The following is a 6,699-nucleotide window of genomic DNA, read 5'->3' as shown; positions in this document are numbered from 1 at the left end:
ATTTAAAACAAAAAGTCAGTACTAGCCAGAGATAGGTGATGGTTATAGGCAGGAGAATGGGAACGCTGTTGGTTGGGGCATAAAGCAAAGATGTGAAATGTTCAGGTCACGCTGGCTACACGAGGTTGTTATGATGTGGCGACCATTCAATCTGTACGGGCATTTCCCGTAATTCAAACTGTGAGATGAATACTGCACAGCATTTTTTTTGGTTCTTATTTTGTTTTGTTTTTTATCATTTTATCAATTTAAGTTTCACAGGCTTGCAACTGTCAAATTGTCACAACTGTCAAATTCCACAGCCGTCTGAGAGCAGCTGTGCAACAGAAGATATGACACTTTGGATGTGCTGCAAAGGAAGCAGAAAGAGAATTAAATTTCTGAACTGACTCAGGGTGTAGCTGACGGCATGTTGTACCTAAAATATGTAAACTATGCCGCATAATCCTGTTGTTCCGTTAGCAGTCACATTTTTGTATTCACACGCCTCGTCTGCTGTCATAAACATTGATATGAAAATAAACTCTTCCCGTCACTTGTCTGGTTTTATTTGAGTTCAAAGTGGAAACCGACGTTACTTTTTCAGCAAAATTGGTATTTATAATGTAGACCATGCAGATTTGGAGTCGTCTGAGAGAGAAAAGTGCTTCAGTTTCTAAAAGCACATTTGTCTAACACATAAAATCCAACAATATATAAAAATATTTATAAGCCAATTTCCAAAAAAAGTAGAAAAAATGCAATGATATGCAAAATATTTAAATCATAACTGAAAACAAGACAAGATTATTGTCCTTTGTTCAATTTATTGAGCTATTTTATGCTATAGAGACATCTTCAGATTTCACATGGCTTTTTGTTGTTACTTTCTTTATTTGTAGTACTTATTGGGGTATTTCTGTTTAACTAAACTTCTCTGTTTTGTGTAAATTTTATCGTTTGTCATGTTGTATTTCTAAAAAAATTCTACTTTATTTAAGCAATTTTGTTATTCCCATGGTTCCCCGTGTCCTCCTTTCTCTTTTTCTCCCCCTTTTGTGTGAATGTAGGCGTGGCTCTCGTCCAGTGGTGAAAAGTCTCCTGCAGGCACACCTGTTCTCCATCAAGAGTCACTGACAGTTCCCAAACCTGCTCTTTTACCCATGTGGCTGTCCTGGCAGGGTACGCCAGTGTATTAATCGAACCGACCCAAATGCAAACCACGGGAGAAGTCCTGAGCTTTAAACCAAGAACAAGCCTTTATTAGGGCTGATAACAAGAATGTAAAAATAAAGCAAAGTGAACATGGGAGAGTAAACTAACTAGGATAACTGTGATGTCTGTGGCTAATTCTGAACAGGTACATGCAGGGAACTATGAAGTGAAAACATGAACATGAACTGAACAGAATTGTGAAAATCCATTAACCTGACGTAGCGTGGAAGGAAAATACAGAGGCGACCTGACAACTACTAAATGAAAACAGACAGACTAAATATTCACAGGAGGTGATCAGGGGAAGTGGAAACACATGAGGAAACAGCTGACACAAATGAACAGCATGACAACACAGGGGAAGTAAAGCAAAACACACGGAACTTGGAAACAAGACTTTCAAAATAAACAGTAAACATGACGAGATGTAGACTAACACAGAAGACAAGAACGGACTCACAGAAGGAGAAATAGAACCTGAACTAGAATAAAACTCAACTAAATCACAACTAATAATGGCAACAACATAAATAAGCATATATTCAATATAATAGAAGAACTCCAAAAAACACACAATGAACTCAAAATGCTGGGTCACAGACAGAGTTAAGCCCAGACCTCTTGCACTGCTTCATTTACTCACCTGCTTTTTTGAGTTTCTGTCTGCCTTTAGTAACCCATTGGAAATCATGCCAAATACTTACCTGAATACCTGCCTGACCCACCATCAGCGTGCCATTGGAAACAAGCCTGCAGTGGAGCCCTAAGTAACAAGAACTCTACAAAACAGTTCCAAAAATACTTTTCTTTTCTTCTGAGTGTTATCCCAGCCTGAATATTTGCCCCCATACATCCTTTGTTATTCCTGCTTCTTGAGCTCAGTTCAGTAAAATTGTGAAAGCAGGCAAAACCCTGACAGTTACACACAACACAATCTTCCTACACTGGGATAAATCATATGTTGCAAATAAGATCTGACAGCTTCATTTATTTGATTAATATCTTTGAAAAAAACTATGGACTCATGTTGAATTTAATCACAGGAAAGCATTTCCAAGAACTGTGACAAATTCATGTTCCCCACTGTGTTACATCACCTCTTCTTTAGAAAACACATTCTTTAGAACTGAAGGTTTTTTTCTATAGCGCTGAAAAAGGTGAATGTTTTAAGTTCCTCCTTCAGAGGTTCTGAAAAGTTCAGGGTCTGTTTTTCATTTTGTATCAGCGTGTTAATCAAGCACATATTGATCCTGCTTCCTGTCTAGTTTCATTTTTTAATAATGGATGGCTCTGTAATGCTACCCACTTGTCATTGTTCCTCTATGCAGCTTTTTTATTATCACTTTTTCTGTGTAGAACACTTTTAAGCTAAGTTTTTAAAATGCAAAGCGATTTTTAATGCTTCAGTAATGAATCGCTGTCTGACTCACTGAGATCTGGAGATTAATTGCTTGTTTTTGGTAGCAATTAACAAAACAACAATTTTCCCAATATCCTTTCAACAGAAATAGGGTCTTTATCAAAAGCCACTATCATATTATCTACAAAGGATTTAAGAGTCCTGAAAACACAGACATTTTAGAGCTTTGCATCATGTCCCAACAAATCTTATTTCACAATAACTTAGAGATGGCATGTCAGCACGTATAGAAAGCATCTGTGCTGCAGTTGCTAAGTAATATTATATGTCAGTTAGGCAATCAGCATGAGATAGACAAGGGGAAAAAAATCCCCATTATGGTTGCTACCTATATTCAGAAGAACACATGTTACCATCCACTTTACTAATTATAGCCCACACGCTTTTCCCCAGATACCAATTAACTAAGTGCGACACATAACACATATCAGTGCAGATGTACACAACAGCACATAAGACATATTTAAATAATGTGTCATCATCTGCACCTCCAGGTATGTAATTTAGCCTACTTATCATGCCCATGTACAAGCAGAGGCACACGGCATCAAAGTGATGTGACAGTGCATTTCCGTATGAGTAATGCTTCAATATTACCACTTCACTTCACCAAGCCGGTACTCAAATTAGATAGCATAAATTGGGTTGAAAATGGCTATCCGTCCTCTAGTGAGCCGTGGAATGGTCTCTGCTCTGTTCCATCACATTTTACAGCTAATTTCATGTGGTGAAATGAGAGATGCAAATATGTTTGGGGTTTCATGCATGAACCAAGATTTATGACTGCTGTCTAGGACCCTCATAGGTCTCTTAACACATCAGCTCTCATCCATCATGTGATAAATCCCTGAAATTACAGCCTCCCTTTAAGTCACTCAGCTGCTATTAGGTGCATGAGAGGAGCCCGAGGATCATCTCTCCAGCCTGCACTGTATTGTATTTTTACATTTTCACACTTGCCAACACCTAAATAAGAATACATCGGACACTGGCTTGCCCCATTTATGTCAAAACGAACTCTGCTGGAGAATGGATGTTACACCTATACTGTAAATGTGATTTTTAACAATCAGTGGAAGAGAATGTGCTCTAATGTTTTAAAAATAATCTTGCATTTATTTATTCTGTAGAGAGCATCATGTTTTTCTTGTTCAGTTAACCTCCTGAGATCTTGCTATCGCTACAGGAACTCCTTTAAGTGTGTGAAATTGAAGGCTATTAAAGGCCATTTTCATAATAATGGCCAGATACTCCTATATGCATCAGATTTCTTATTTTCTTACTTGTACTTTTGCATAAGTTAGCTGGTGATGGGAGTTATACAGTTGTTATACAGGAACAACATGAAGTAAGATCATTCCTTATATTGGGGGCGGTACAGGATTATATTAGGTTAATGCAGACCTGGCTGTCATATAGAGACACACAATGAGGAAGTCTCTTTTGAGGATATCGATTTAGCTTTTAAGTACAGTTTAGAGGAGCTGCTGTGCTGTTAAAATGTGTCAGTGTGTGAATAATGGTCACAGACAAAATTCTGCAAAAACCTCCACTTAGTAGTTTTATAAGTATGTGTGGACCTGCTGCCCCCAACCCTCAACACTATGGCCAACATTAAATTGGCCTTTCAGCATTGCTGACTTTGACCTAATGAACAGTCCAACGTAGAGAAAGTTGTTTTTTTTTCTTATTAACTGTGTGTCATGGTCAGTCTGCGAGGTGTTTTCCTCTCTCCCTCTTTCCTCTTGCTATCTCTTTTCTCTCAGGTGAAGTTGGCTAACTTGTGATGTGGCTTCATGTATAAAGACACAAACATGAATGTTCATTTATAATGTTATTCTGGCTGTTATAAATATTAAAGACATTAATAATAAGCACATTTATTTACACCTTTTCTCCTTTGCAAGGTACATATTTGTTTTCAAACAAATATTATGTTCCAGTGAGCCCAAAGTGCCTCTGCGCTAAAAACTGTTCAGGAAATGTATTCACAGTACAAACAACTGCATGCAGGTAACGTACATATAATCTCAACAACATACCCATAAGGTACATAACTGTACATGAAATATAAATGTAATATCACATATTGTTCTGAGGTCAGCTATCCAACATAGTCAATATATTTTGTAAGGATTTGGGTGTTATAAAAACTATTTCAAAAAGCTATATAGATGTTGATAATCGTGGTACCTTAGGCAGTTTATATAGTAAGTTTCATCTATACATTTAAATAATTACAGTGAGATTTAGCTTCGTTTTATTTGTAAGGCCTCCTGTGTTGCAGCACTACTCTGTGCTCATTAACTGTGTGTCATGGTCAGTTTGGAGGGTGTTTTCTTGTCTCTCACTATCTCTTTTCTTTCAGGTGGAGTCGTGGGCTAACTTTTTGTCCCGGGCTGTCACACCTGAGGAGTAGTTAGAGAACGCCATGTGCTCCCAATCCTGCTCAGATAGTTTTGGACTCTGTGGTGGTCACTGGTGCTTTCTGTGCTTACCTTGTGTTAGTGCTGTGCTTTGTTTAACCCTGCCTTCTTGTCTGCTCACGGTTACTTCCTCTGGGTAAAAAAAACACCTGCATACCCACTCTCCTTCTTCCAGCTCACCAGTGTCCCTCCGCTGCTTAATGTAAGATATAATTAACTGAGACCAAAGATCCACGTTCAAGATCGTCCTAAAAACACTCATGTCTTGCTGAAACTAACCCGTTTCCTCTCCAGCAAAGCTCCTTGCCTCACGCTTGTAAAGAGACACTTCACTGCACAATTGCCTGTTTACAAGTCCTGCTGTTTGTCTGTGCAATAATTCCTGTAAATAACTTCTTAAACCTGCCGTAGGTGTCTGGGTTTGTTCTTTAGGGTCCAAACATTTAATTATGACACTGTGTTGCATCATCTACTTTTAACTGACCAGCAATGTCTCAACAAAAGAGGAACAGTTTAAAGGCAGTAACAAAACAAGAATAAATCAACTTTTTTAAAGATATTGAAGTAATGATTATGAGGGATGGTTTAGGAGTGGAAGTGGAAATAAAAGAGCAACAAAACAGTTCGACATTTCAGTTTCTTTTTATCTTTCCTTCACAACATGCATAGGACAGAATAAATTGGCCAAACTGAAGAAAAGCAAAGTACAGACAAGTAATTAGAATCTGCAACCTTAAAAATGACAATTCAAATCCTGTACCAGGCTATAATCATAATATTAGGGGCTCCTGGCAGTGTAGCCACTGTGGCTTATTAATATCCATGACCTCAAACAGAAGGAGGAGCTGCAGGAAATAGCAGTTAAATAACAATTAAGTACTAAATTAGGTAATCAGTGCTGTTAAAATTAACACATCCTCCAAATATCTGCCAAAACTCCCCTTCCTTCATACCCAGCTTGGCACATTCTCACAGGGACTTGATCACAGGAGTCCAAAAGGCCTGGACTGGTTTGTCAGTTACTGGATCCAAAACAGAGGAAGGCCAAGTGCATTTTGGAGTAGAAGAAAGAAAAATGAATCAAGTGTCGTTCTTAAAACTGTATTTTTAATCAGATATTTTAAAAAGAGTTTCATGTGTAACTTGGCCACAAAAAATAACACAGATAAGTAACAAGCACCCTGTGTGCTTGTGTTTAGATGTCTTCGGGAAAATGACTGAGGCAAATTGCTTCCAAAAGTGTGAAAACCTAACTCAGAATCACAGTAATGTTTGTGTCTGGGCCAATAATAAAGATTTTCATCAACTGACTTTAACAGACACCATTTCCATCGACCCTGTGTTCACAGATTAAATATCACAGCTTTAGGGAAGAGAAGAGTGACTCAAGGAGTTGCATTTTAATCCAAACTTGATTGCGTAACGACAGTTCTCGACTTCTGGCGGCAGAGCTTAAATCTTAAAAAGTACAAATGGATAATGCCAGGCCAGCAGGATGTCTTTGCTTTGCTCATGTATGAAGACAGGAATGTGTATGTTCATTTATGATGTTATTCTGGCTGTTAAAAATATTAAAGACATTAAAAATAGCCACATATACTTATACTTTATCTTCTTTGTAAGGTACATATATTTGAAGGAATTGTGAGCTTCAGTGTT

This window comes from Mchenga conophoros, linkage group LG14 (genome assembly GCF_057382185.1).
Source record: "Mchenga conophoros isolate Kocher_MC1m ecotype Shallow Benthic linkage group LG14, M_conophoros_male_GT1.1, whole genome shotgun sequence".
NCBI lineage: Eukaryota > Metazoa > Chordata > Actinopteri > Cichliformes > Cichlidae > Mchenga > Mchenga conophoros.
The sequence above is the reverse complement of the archived record's forward strand: the minus strand, read 5'-3'. Positions refer to the sequence as shown.